Consider the following 14,481-nt stretch of genomic DNA (forward strand, 5'->3'; position numbering starts at 1 on the left):
AGTACTAATGGTATCGGCACTTGGTATCAGTATTGGTGAATACTGAAGATTTCAGTATTGGTATCGGTCTAAAAAAATGTGGTATCGAACATCCCTACTATTTATAGTTCACGGTGGCGAGTTGAGGGGTGGGGGGTTGTGGGGCAAATATTTATTTTTTCTTCTGGTGAGGTGTAAAAAAATAATAATTGAGAAGTGCTGGGTTTATGCAAAAACTGCAACAAAAAAAAAGGAGTTCAAAATATTCTGATAGATCAATACAAATCATATTAAGAACAATTCATTATACATTGGATAACATATAATTCACACAATTTCAATTTGTTTTTCACATTGGTGGATGTCATCTTAGCCACACTGGTTGTTTGCATCCGGTTACCAATGCTGTTTTTAGAGCATCGCCTGTGTGTAAAACTAGCGGTTTGGCTTATATGTAAGCCTCCACTATCGACCAATTCATCAGTGGATCAAGAGCTCTTGCTTGTAAGCTTCTGAAATGCTGTGCGCTTACCTCACAACAGAGATGTGCGCCGACGTCACGTTAGGCCGCCTTCATGACAGAGCGAGTGGCGGGGAAAAAAGCAGACAAAGGGGTGAGGGTCGGGTGTTGTTACATGAAAGAGGGGGGAGAAAAAGTGCTGGGAATGGCAGAGAAAATTAGGTGTTCACAGCAGTGGTGTAGTGGTCCCTGGAGAAGTGGGTATACAGTACTCAAAATTGTACTTACTGGTACCGGTACTTTCTTTTTTTTGCTTCTAAAAAAACGCCCTGTTTTAAAAACGGTGACATGTAAGAAAATGTCGTCATTTGTAATTACGCACAATAATACAATACTACAATACAATACTATAATGCTTCACGTTACTGTTTACAGTAGGCTATACAATAACTTGGCAAAAGTTATTTGGACCTAAAAATAAGAGGGGATAAGCTTCATAGACACTGAGATAATCTCTGGTCTGGGCATTTATTACAGTTTCATTCATTAAACATTACAGTCTACCATAAAAGTCTTTGCAAACTAGGTTAATTATACAATTGCTGAAACAATTACGCAGGTTCCCTACATTATCTAATCCAGCTAGTTTAGGTCTAATTAGATCATTTAAATTGCTAATGTTAGGATAACATTACATTTCATAATGTTAGCCTAGCCTAAACGCACAGTTTAACTACAATGTATTGGTGACAAAATCCTCCTCTGTACTGTACAGTCAGTGATATTGCTGCCAGTAGTTTAAAACAAAGATTTATTTGGAAACAACTTTAAAACTTACCTGTGAATGATGTTTTCATAGTATGTACAGTATGTTGTTTGGATACATGCCGTCACTCACCGTTTATTTACTTCCGCCTCGCTCACAATTACTATCATTGCGCAGGAAACGGAATGACCTGTCAATCAACTGGAGTGGTATTGGCATTTGGCACCTCACTCATTAGCAATAAAGTCCTCGGCATGACCTGCCCAACTCATTCTCTGATACATACCAGTGGTCATGACTGAATGGTGCGCAAAAACTGAGCATTCAGGAGGATTCAGAAGTGGGTAGACGCAAAATTGAGGATTTAGAAGTGGGTAGACGTAAACTTGACTAATAAAGAAGTGGGTATACGCCGTAAACCTGCGTAGTCCCTGGACTACACCACTGGTTCACAGAGACAAAAAATAGTCATTCGACCTCGCGACTGTGGAATGTAAAGCCACTGATTTTTGGACTTCTCCTTTGGAAACAGCTGCTTTCCCCTTTTTCAAAGATATTTTTCCTTATTTATCAGATCCCATGGGAGGGATCCATCTCCCAGCCCTGACGCCGGCTTCCTCCTTCAAATCTGGGAGCACTCCGGCCCAGGCCAGACATATGCATATACTCACACACACACTCACACGCCTACACACCTGCTGCCCAAGCGCAGACGTTAGTAATCTATCACCAGAGCAGGCCTCTTCACTACTTTTACCGCTTCACACCAATAGAATAACACTTGCAAAAGTTGCTATGGGATGCAGGTTGACCTCAGATATTGAAAAAGTAATTGGTGCCTTGATCAAACTATCACCATCATAAAATCAAAGTGTAAAAAGTTAAACACTGTCAGGATTTGCCTGCAAAAGGTCCTTTGGCTTGTTTTCATGGCATTGTTTTGAAAGCTACTTCAGACATTTCGGGCCTTATTTTCATGCCGAGTGCAAGTCTAGTGCACTTTAACGGTGTGCATGGGTGAAGTTTTCTTTCTTGTGGTATTTTGCTTGATATATATTTCTATTCATATTTCACACCACCTGCACCTCCACTTAGACCTGATTTTTGCGAGTCTAAAGCCTATTCTACTTTTTGTCACCAAATTGGGAGATGCCAGGGGGCAAAAGCTGCATCCGCCGAAATGCTCAGCGAGGAGCAATGCTTTCCCAAATACGGTAGACTAGACTTGCCCTGGCACCGAAATGAAGATGCACCCGTTATTACGGCGAGGCGCGGGCACTAGGGCTGGGAGAAAAAGTTGACCAAGTCGGACAAGTCAACTTTAAAAATAGGTCGAATTATATTTTCTGCCGGAACCATGTTTGGACCGTGCATGTTTTATACATAGACTTTTTTTTTTGCAGACACACGCAGTATTGCAATGGTGGCTGTGGTCTGACTTCTTCTGTTAGTGCTAGTGGCCGAATGGCATATGCTATTTGTCTGCTTAAAAAACGCTCACTGACTTAGTGGTTTTTTTCAAGACAATATAACACATTGAGCTTCTTCAAAACCCTTACCCATGGATTATTGTTGAAGCACTATCTGTAAGTGACTTTTAAGTCACTATTACATGTGTAATGTAGATGTATGTGTAAACTATATTGTAGTTAGTGTTTGTTTACCTTGAGTGCTAATCGCTAGCACGCAAGTTGACTTCATGGAGTAATGTGTTGAAGTATCGTCTGTAAGTGTAAGTGTTTTTTTAAGACACTATGACGTGTAATGTAGATATAATGATGTGCGAACTAAATGGTAGTTAATGCTTTTTTTTTTACCTTAGGTGCTAATCGCTAGCGCGCTAATGCTTATTGGAATTGCTAACCATTCAGCGTGGGCTAATTTTGTTGGCGTTTAATAATGCATATGTAGCCTATAGATGATGCTAAAAAATGGGGAAAAAACTATTTTTAAAAAAATTTGGGGGGCAATTACTCGATTAATTGATAGAATAGTCAATAGTATAATTTATTTTAAAGAGCCTCGATAGTGAGAGCACTAGTGGGTACCGGTCTACAAAATTAGGGCCCTTCATATGGCCCTCTATGGGCAAGGAAGGGTATTTGTTTATTTATTTGTTTCAATTTCAAATTGACACCATGACAGCATTGTAAACTGGTGGTTAGCCCGTCTGCCTCACAGTTTTGAGGTTCTGGGTTTGAATCCCTTTCTTCTTCGTGTGCTTGCATGGGTTTGATCCTGCTTTCCAAAAACAAACATGTGAAGTGAAGACCAAGTTGTCTATAGGTGTGAGTGTGAAATTTTCATAGCCAATCAGCAATACAGGTGATAATAATAATGGAAAAAATAGTTTCCATAAAACATCAGAAAAGAAGATGACACGTTTTAATTGAATTAAAAAAAATGTACAAGATGATGTTACAACTGTACGGTTCCTTTTGAACTTTAACAAGTGACTGTTGCATAAGATGGCACTGGAGCTAAATTTCGTTTAAAAAAAAAAAGTCCCAAAAAAGCAAAACTTGCAGTTAGTCTTTTGATGCTTCTTGAGCTGAATTCTTGGGAAGTATGCTGCGGTCTTACAGTTGGAACACTGAGGTTTCATCCAACTTTACAATGTTACTCACTTATCAGTCGGTTCCAGAATATCAATGAAGAAACACCGTCTTATAAGTGATTAAACAAGCTTCAGGAACAGGACAAATAACTCGTGTTTATTCCATTTTTTAAAAGCTGTGGTATTTAGATGAGAGTCGTTGTTTTTGGAGTGTTCCAAGTCAATGCTGGGAGCCCAAATAGGAAGCAGAAACCATCAGGTGTCATATAAATCACTAAGCAAAAAAGGGCATCCAGGACAGAAAATCTTGCAGGAGGAAACTCCACAATCTTGTGATGCATTTTTTAATAGAATATTCTCGTGCTGTTCTACGTCCATCTGCCCGTTCAAAATTATTTAAAACTCTGCAAGAATGTACCATTTTAAATTCAACAATACAATCAAACATGTTGGCTTCCTGACCATGCCAGTGTTTTCCCAAAGACCAACAAATCATGACTGCCGTGACTGCTTGTAAGCAATGCATTTCATAAGAGCGCATTGTGTTGGAAGACAAATGTTTTGGGTTTTGCTGTTGTTGTCATACCAATCAGTGTATTTAATTTAATTTTATTTATTTAACGCAAAGCCACAATCGCTGGAATGCTGAGCCTGTTTCATAAGAGGACAGGATGTTGGAGAAGGCACAAAATTGGACACCTGCACAAATATTGCTTTTTCTCATCGGAGTCTTTAGAATGTTGGAAATTAAATGAATAAGAATTGCAGAGATCTTTAAGACAGTCACAGTAAAGCAACATGTATATGAACTTCTGTCTTATTGATGAAGTGCTTTCTTAAAGGTTGCTGACCCCTATTCTGTTCACAGCAAAGTTCAGAACGAGTTAATTTGGTTTATTATTAACTGTCAACAAGTTCACATAAATGTTTTGTGGCTATGAAATCTACTTCTGAACAAATTGTCCCTCCCTTTTCCGAAATGATGACTGTGCCCCTGGCTTTTTCTGTATGAACTTTACATTATTTATCCTACACATGCGTTTGTTTTAACCACAATGCCCCCACAATCCCAAAACATGCAAGCACTACAGCTGTGATGTTTTCTATTAATTATTTACTGTCTACATGCATTTCCTCACATCCCTTATTCCCGAAAAATAGCGATAGAAGAGATGGAATCGCTTCTCCTCCTGACACACAGGTATGACATGTACCGCAAGCAGGAGACGAGCTGGAGACTGCAAAAGTGAGCTGTTGATAGCACAACAGCGCAAGAAGCCAAATCTGAGATATCCATCTGCTCGCAAAGGCCTATTATCCACCTACTGTCAAGAGCTGCAGACATTAAGCCACACATGTTGTGACAGTAAACGTGTGCCCTGATCGCTATCGTCATCTGTTTATCAACTCGCGTGGAATGCAGCATAGAAGTGACGACAGACACTTCATTGGGAACCTGTGCCAAATCTGATCACATCCATTATAAAATCGAAATAGTGAATTCTGGCCTGTTTACGGCTTCTTCTTTTTCTTCTTCTTCTTTTTTTTTTAGGGACAAACTGTAAAGAATCAACTTTCTGTATGATCCAGTGGAATTCTATACCAACACAAACTACAACAACTCCAATAATAAAAACAATAATATATAGATATGGGCACGATGGCCTGTTATTTGTCAACAGTTAGACATCCGTTCGTCATCTTCAATCTATCATTGTTATTTTACCCGTGCTTCCGCCATTGCTAAATTACAGACACTATTTTAGGACGTCGGTGAATTTCCATCATTGTCATTACCGTGGTGATTATTTGTTATTTTTTTAATAAACAAACTGAATTAAGTAATGAGTCCAGTTCAAATTAAGTATTAAAAATGAAATATTCTTACATTTTGAAATTCTGGAGCTCTTCTTTGTATCGTTCTACTTTCTGCGTGGCTTTCCCTATATATATTCTCTGTATTCTCCCAGGCTATAGGAGGCAGTGAAGAGCGTCTAGAGCATAAGAAAAACACTTCACTTCAATAAAAGTAGAAAATAACTTTATTTTATTTTATTTTTTTCAATTCACTACAACAAGAATAGTTTGGGGTGAAGAGTCTACATACCGGTACATTTAAATGGAAACAAAGAATCAGGAAGTACAAAACACTGTTGTTTACAACAGCTTTTGTTCATCCGCGCTACAGTGTTACATAGTTACGTAATTATGCCATGATATGATAACTTGAACTGCTAAAGGTGCCGTAGGAAAAAGTGAAGCCACCAGCGGCCATCTTACGTTGCCACTTGCTAAACAAAGCTAACTTGAATACATTGATTTCTCTGTGGCGTTTTAACATTAAATTCTCTCTCTACGGCAAAAATGCCGCAGTGTGCGTACAGTTGTACCAATAAATACAAAACAGGAGTCCATTTGGTCTAATTGGTACTAACCCTGTTATTGGCGATTACATTGGTGGATGAGAACCACTTCCGTCAGTGCTTTTTCCGTCAATTTATGAAGTTTCTCCTCAATCGTCCAGTATAGTAAATTGTTAAGTGATAGGTTGTGAGAAGGACCCAGGTATAATGATGAGTTATTTAATTGCCGAAACACAGTAGGTTAGTTGGCTGGCGGTGATGAGTCCTGGTCGTATGGCACACCCGTGTACAACCACAAACAAGTTAACACACACACACATAGGTGGCGGGACTAAGGGTTCTACTGACCTGACAATGCAAAGTGTGAAATGTGATAATATGGACAAAGCCATAACAGAGGTTATTTAGTACGGTTGTAAAGTAATCTTGTACGAATGTGCCATTATACAAAGTCAGGTCTTACAGGTGCAACATAGTTAAGCCATTTTAACCAAAATATGTCAATTTTACATCTCAAGTTAGCAATGACTCTCTCCATAAAATACTAAACAGCAACAATTCGTTTACTTATGGTCTCTTCAAATATTTCCTGCTCAAAGTCTTCTTACCTGCTACCAACAAAATTCTCATTAAACTCCACTACAAAGTCCCATATATAATACGAACCCCCAAAATTATCCTTTAAATGCTGTTTTTTTTCCTTTGCACTTGTGTTTAGTATGTTCCCCTGATTTTCTGGCATCCTTTATTACACTGGCCACCTTTCTTATATTAATATAATATAAATATATAATGTGCTGAGTCCATAAATTACCATTCGGCTCTAGTTTTAGAGATATTCATGTTTTTGACAATTAATTGATTATTGATAATTCCTGTGGGTATATCAAATATGATTGTCATTTATTCTTTAATAAAAGTGAAACAAGCTTTTTGTTTATTGCTGATATTGCCATTTTTTTCTGAAATTTTACTTGATTTTTCACATGAAACATGATTTGTATACAAAATGTTCCGTCATGGATAGCATGAACAATTGTTGCTGCTGTGGGCTTCACTAATTTTGCCCACCGTGTACACGCAATAATTTTTTTGAAACAAGACACTTTTTACTACACACATTTTAAACATTAGACAATAAATATTATGTTAGAATGAAACAGTTTTCTACAAACTCTAGGTATCAGTAAATGACTATAATTCTTTCTTTTTTTTATATGGGGAAAAATGTATATTATTGGCAACGGATGGAATGACAATATCGTGATATCGCGATATTAAAATTGTCACAATATCATTATCGTAATTTCACGAATCACGATAGCATATCTGTTAAAAAAATAAGGTTGTATTCCAGTTGTGCAGTTGTAGTGCCCTCTGGTGGTTAGTTTATTAGTGCAGTTTAATTTTAATTGGGAATGTTTTGGCCACTGTGGTGGTTATATAAAGCAGTCTTACCAGCAAATGATAAAAAATAAAAAATAAAGCTTTTTGGGGGCAATATCTAAAGTTTTTACACTGTATTGTGAGTTTTTTATATCGCCAACCTCCCCACATTATTGTGAGGTTCATTTATCGTATCGTGTTGTTTGGATATCATTACATCCCTATTATGGACGGGATTTTACGCTGCGTGGTTTTGAATTTATGAAATTGAATTTTGATTTTGGAAGTTTCCCAGTATGTTGCCTTCATTTTCATCAATTTACTCCTAAATTAGATAAATGTTCTTTACTTAATGGCACTTCCCCGGCCTTATAGTAAGGCACGTGGTGTCTATTTTTACTTGAATTTGAGTGAGAAAATACAATTCCTTGTCTTGAAAAGTTGCAACCAATCCACGCAAATGAGCTAAAGGACCTTTTCCAGACATTACCTGATGTATTTTAATCTGATTTGAGCCCACAAATGTTAAACACCAATCACTTTTTAGTCTTATTCCAAACAAACCAGCTCAATACATAAAACACATCAGCTCCTGTCAAGTGCAGGAATGCTTCCACAGAAGAGACGGCCCGCACCTGCTGGCTTAGCGATAAATGTCAACGCTTTTCATGCTCCAGCTGCTGCCAGTTCATTGCAACACTGACATTCACATTTAAGCTATTATTGCAGATTGTTACTTTTCAAGTGTCCTGCCTAAAGAGCACTTAACCCAGCTGTCTGTCACTTCGATGCACATGCACTTTAAAGCTGTTTTCTGTTTGCTTTTGGGGCTCGCCAGTCTACAAATGGTTTGACCTCATTGCCTCATATCCTCGCTATGGACGAATGATCCTGCCTGGACCCCGATTCTCGCATCACTGACCTCTGGGCCTGTGTGTGTGTGTGTGTGTGTGTGTGTGTGTGTGTGTGTGTGTGTGTATGTGTGTGCGTGCGTGCAAAACCGCCCACACTCTTGCTTGTGTGTGTGTGTGTGTGTGTGTGTGTGTGTGTGTGTGTGTGTGTGTGTGTGTGTGTGTGTGTGTGTGTGTGTGTGTGTGTGTGCGTGCGTGCAAAACCGCCCACACTCTTGCTTGTGTGTGTGTGTGTGTGTGTGTGTGTGTGTGTGTGTGTGCTTTCACTCAAGTCAGCGCACATGTTTATGTTGTTTCAACACTCTGTGGACATAAACTGGTGCCGCTTTGTCCTTTGATGCCAGGTCAAGAGAAAATCTGAGTCTCCAAAGACACACACTATAATGATGAGTCTCTGCGGACCTCTAGAGCCTTCATTTTTGCACCCTGGCCCCTGAGCTTATAGCACCGGTTTCCTGACTACAAAGAGCAGAAACACTCCCAATTGCAGTCACGCGTAGCAAGCTTACAGTGTTTCTTTCACTGATGTCGTTTGACGTGCAGGGGTCTATTTTGCTAGTATAGACTGAAATTCTTAGACAACTGAAATGGTGGGGGGGAAACATTTTAAATAATTCAGTGCTTTATTACGGAAGCATTCACTTGAAAAAATAAAAACATCCTGTGTCCTGTATAACTGTCAGTTTTTCAGATTTTTTTTCCTGTTTTACTGAATATTTTACTGAATAGTTATTAAGACATATTCTGAAAAAGGGGGAGGGGTGTTCAGGGAAGAATAATCAGAAAAACAGAAGGAAAAATTACTCAGAAAAACAGAAGAAAAAAAATTCCGAAAAACGGGGGAAAAAATATTCAAAAAACCAGAAAGACAAAATTACTCTGAAGAAACAGAAGCTGGTGTTCTGAGTATTTTTTTCATTTTTTATTTTACCTCTGAACTCTAAGTGACTTGTTGCAGACTCATTAATGGCAGACACTTTCCCGCATACCATCAATTGAGGTAAGTATGTATGTAAGTATGAACATGTCAATCGATCAGCATGATTTTGATAAGCTAACAGTTAAGTTTCTACAAAGAGCGTATTGCATGCGGGAAAATGTCCGCCATTAGCGAGTCTGCAAAAAGTCACTTAGAGTTCAGAGGTAAAAAAAAAAAAAAAAAAAAGTCAGTCTGAAGTTGGAGTTCAGAGGTAAAAAAAAAAAAACTCAGAAAAAACTCAGAAAAAAAACAGAAGCCGGTGCCCTTTTTGGGGGATTTTTTTTCTTCCTGTTTTAAAAAAAAAATAAACCCCCACCCCCCTATTTTTCTGAATATTTTTTTTTCGGTTTTTCAGAGTAATTTTTCCTGCAATACGCTTCTGTACTACATATTTCTGACTGCACATTTTCAGCAAGGCTAAAGAGACTGCTTAGTTGTTGATGAGTGCGCTTTTATTTTCATACCTCCTGACACATGCTATGCTATGTGATGAATAGAGCAGAGCTGGTAAACTCATTTTACTGCACTGTATAGTTATTGCAGTAATATGAAAATAATTTCTATTCAATGCTACATTAGAGGAGCAAAGTAATTTTGCATATACTCTTCATTTCACTCATGTCTGTGTCTCCTCTGCTCTCATTACATCCTAAACGTTCTTTCCTCCTCCATTTTCATCATATCCACGTTTTTTTTCGTGTGTACAATGAGATACACTTTGCTTCTTTAAAAATGGGATTGTAAGAGTCAAGTTTCAAGTATTGCCCTCTTGATCACAAGAGTTTGAAAGAGCTTCAGAAGCTCATACTTTACAGAGATCATGCTACGTCCCATGATCTACCTCCCATTCGAGCAAGGGAAAACTCTGAAAAAACATATTTGGGAAATGAATGAAGACAACTAGAGAAGGGATCACAGATGGACGATATCCACTTCCAGAATGAGAAAGCAGGAATGGATGCTGAGTGGGTAAAAACAATCATATATTAAAAAAATGGTTATACAATGTTAGTGTAAACACCACAATGGACACCGCACTTGTTTTGTGAGGTGTACACCGTGGGGTAAGGTTCAGAGAGGACAGCGGCTCTACTCGAATTTGCCACATTTGTTGCTGGTTGCTTAGCGACATAACAGGAAGAGCTGGGTCCGGGAGTTTGGGAAGTACTTCAGGAGGAGTCTTCAAGTTTCTCCATGCTTTTCTTTTCTTTTTTACTTGAACCTACAACATCACCACAATATAATACTCGTTTCACTTCACTTGATTTTTTTTTTTGAGAGAGTTTAGTATTATTCATTCGGTAGCCTTCCCGAGTCAACATGTCATCATCTCTCTCTTTTTTTCCCTATTCATCCATTAGGATATTTGCAGACGTGTTTTCAGATTACAGCAACTGTGTTGGGTAGTTAAAGAAGATGATTACAGACAATTTAGCGCAGACGAGCGTGTGCGTGGGACGGCGCGGAAGACGCGTTTGTGGCCTGATGGGCTGAAATATGTGCCATATCGGCTTCGGGGATGGACTACGTCACACACAGCGTCCTGTCTGTTGTCAACTGGACTGCAACAACACTTACCCCCGTAAAAAAATGGTATCCCCTCCTGCGGGATATGCATGTTTTTCAATAAATACACAAAAACACATGTGGGCTTTATTTTGAAACAAGAAAAAATATATTTATAGCAGAGAAGCAAAAGAAAAGCAAGCACTTGCTCTGCAGTGGAAACTAGGTGCATTCAATGACTGCACGCAGATATACATAGAAAAAGCTCAGACACTGAATGTTACTGTTTTTCTGTTTTGTTCCAGATGTTTGAAGTTTAAATATCTGTTTACAAAGAACCTTTTCTTAGAAACTTTTCTGTGGTAAAAGTTATAATATCCCACGGCAAGGGATGCAATTTTGGGGTAAATACTTTTAGCACAACAGCGGAACACTTCCCCCTATTTTGGTGTGAACATATCATAAAGTGCTTCTGAATTGTTCCAATGTGCTTGTGTAGCGCAATCCACCAATATCTATTATTTATTTATTCCAAGGAGTGCTGTCTAATGGCTCCGTTCTCTGTGTATCTGACGAGTCACGTCGTTGTTATCTGTTGTTTTGCACATCATTGAAAAAATAAATATAATATAAGTTTTTCACATATGCCTTGTTGCAGCAGCCTAATGCATGTGTAAGACTTGTTGTGTTTTATTGTATGTTAACTGTGCCATACACAGTTTTCTTTGTATTTTGGTGGTCTGAGGTTCTAGCCACTTTCACCCCTGGATATAAGGGAAAGATTTGAGGAGGCACGGTGACTGACTGTTTAACACGTTTGCCTCCCAGTGCAGAGGACGTGAGATCGAGTCCAGGTTTCGGCCTTCCTGGGTGGACTTTGCATGTTCTCCGGGTACTCCGGTGTCCTCCCGCATTCCAAAGACATGCATGGCAGCTTAATTGAACACTCTAAATTGTCCCTAGTTATAATTATGAATGTGAATGGTTGTTGGTCAGTGTGTACCCTAAATTGGCTGGCAACCAGTTCAGGGTCTGCCCCGCCTACTGCCCTTAGCCAGCTGGGATGGGCTCCAGCACCCCCCGCGACGCTTGTGAGGAATAAACGGTTCAGAAAATGGATGGATGGATGCATAGATGGTAAAGATTTGACACTGGTTGCTAAGGTTGCAATACACTGCAGCAAAACTACATTTTTTTATTTTAAACTGAGAAGACAAAGAAGCATCTGCCTTGCTACTTAGCATTCAGTAGACTGCGATCCCCTACATTTCACCAAGGTATAAAATGGACATATTTAAAGGAAATCTTAAAAAAAAAAAGCTTCCTCAAATTTAATGTTTCCCTTTGTGATAATGCTGACACCTTTTTACACCTACACCAAGTTTATCAACAAGCCATGAAGTCAGATCAAGAAGATATTGCACGGTATCTCATTCCAAGCCTGGCACAAGGTGTTGCTGGCAGTGTTATAAAATCATTTCAAATAGTATTGTGACCTCACACATGTGCACACATGATGTTGCTAAAAGTGTGGTCAATGTGCCATCATGTGTCATGTTTTCTTTTTAACGGGTTTTAGCATTGGAACTCTACCAATGAACTATAATGAAGCCACAGCAGTATTTGTGCAAAATGTGTCACTGGCTCGTTCTGGGCGGTTCCCCACATCGTAAAAAGACTTAACGAGCCTGGCTCTGTTGCAGAAATAGATTAGAACTTCTTACCTCATGTTTGGCCTGTGAAAGTCTTCAAAAATAATATGAAATAAAATATCTCTTTAATGGCATGTAAAATATTGACTTAATAGACCTGTGACCTAATGACATGTAGAATGGAGCATAAAAATGATAAAAATAACCCTATTATGTAAATTTTATTCATGTACAGAATGACTAAAACGACACGTTATGAATTTATATTAATATATTCTGGTATTTTTATTTTTTTAACAAATGTCTAATGCATCAGAAAAGTTGGAATTATTATATCATGCAGGCAGTCGTTATTTGCTGGTCCAAGTACCGTAACTTAGGGCACTCGCGTCATTAGCACAAAAAAAATAAGAAAAAAAATGTAAAATGTAGTTAGTATTAAAACTAATAAATTATATATATATATATATATGTAGATTGATTTAATAGTAAGCCATAATGAGTTCATGCCACTGTCAGCTGACCAACAATGTAGCATCACTACAAATACGCTGCGGTAATTATCAATGATTTGGAGGCGTTTGTGTTGTCTGATACCAAGCAGTGAGCAATGCGGTACGCCCATTCTGAAACTGGCATTTGAACACTGAAGTGTGTGTGGCTATGTCTGCAACGTGAGCAAATTTGTGTGTTCCTTATTTGCTCACATATGACCTAAAAACGTACTTAATGACACACCCGCGCGTGCCAAATCTTCTTTTTTTGGAGGGGAATTGCATTTACAAATCCAAACAATTGTGTGGCTAGTGGCGTCTTCCACGCACGGTTTGACGTGTACGTAACAATTATGGGGCCTGACTCATGCTGCATGTAAAAAAACTCATCGGGTTGCATAAATCCATCTTTGGTTCCCAGTCCGTCTGCACTTCCAGTCTGCGGTCAGGAAAGTGCAGTTTTCTCAACCTCAGTGCACTCAGTGAAAACAAGCAACTTGTGTGCGTGTGTGGGTGGTTGTTTGTCTTGTCTTGAATGATCTGTACAATCAATTAACTTGCATATTTTGTGTGTGTGTGTGTGTATGTGTGTGTTTTGCAGCATTGAGCACATTTTTGAGGTTGTAACGTTTGCTATTTATGCATCCCTTATTGCGCTTGTCGTTATCCGTTTGTCAAAGTGGCTGCAGAGAAAGCCTAATCTGAGATAGGAATCAATCGGCCACACAGCACATTAGGCCGCATGTTGAACTTAAAAGCAGACCCTCTTGCTGGGTTTCAGCATTTCATGTTGACAGAAGTGGATGACTCTGGGTTTGGTGCCACCCGGGAAAAAAGTTGCTGATAGCAGGTAACTAATTGGGAAACAAACGGGAGACAAATGGTCCAGTCGGGACAATACTTTGGATTCATTCTTGTGTCGCTTAAGACATGTTTGTGTGTGCAGAACACACTTCACAATTTTACTTGAATCACATTCTGTGTATTGAGCTTTCAACATGATTTGAAAACGAGATCTTTATCTTCAATTTGAACCTTTTTATAATTTATTTAGTGCCATTCAAACGGTAATTACAGTGGGAGGAAAAAGTAATTTGACTGGAATTTCTCAAATTGATTATAAAATGTGGTCTGGTCTTCATCTAAATCAAAAGACGAACAAATGGTCTGCTTAAACTAAATATCACACAAACAACTATATGTTTTCACATTTTTAATGGAAGTAATGTAAATATGTGAACCCTTGAATTTAATAACTGGGTGGAACATACACTTCAAAACCTTAGCCTAACTGTGAAATCAGTATTATAGTATGGTTGTGCTTTGCTATCTCAGGGCCTGGACAGCTTGCTATCATCAATGGAAACGTGGATTCACAAGTTTATTAAGATATTTTTTTAGAACAACTTGAGACCATCAGTTAAAGCT

General features: G+C 38.6%; 1 protein-coding gene across 1 annotated transcript in view; it reads left to right on the forward strand.

The window, feature by feature from the left end:
• bmp6 (bone morphogenetic protein 6) overlaps positions 1 to 14,481 on the forward strand; it is a 63,227-nt gene that overhangs the window by 19,917 nt on the left and 28,829 nt on the right. The window lies entirely within an intron of this gene.

Source organism: Vanacampus margaritifer, chromosome 20, assembly GCF_051991255.1.
Source record: "Vanacampus margaritifer isolate UIUO_Vmar chromosome 20, RoL_Vmar_1.0, whole genome shotgun sequence".
NCBI classification, from domain to species: Eukaryota; Metazoa; Chordata; class Actinopteri; order Syngnathiformes; family Syngnathidae; genus Vanacampus; species Vanacampus margaritifer.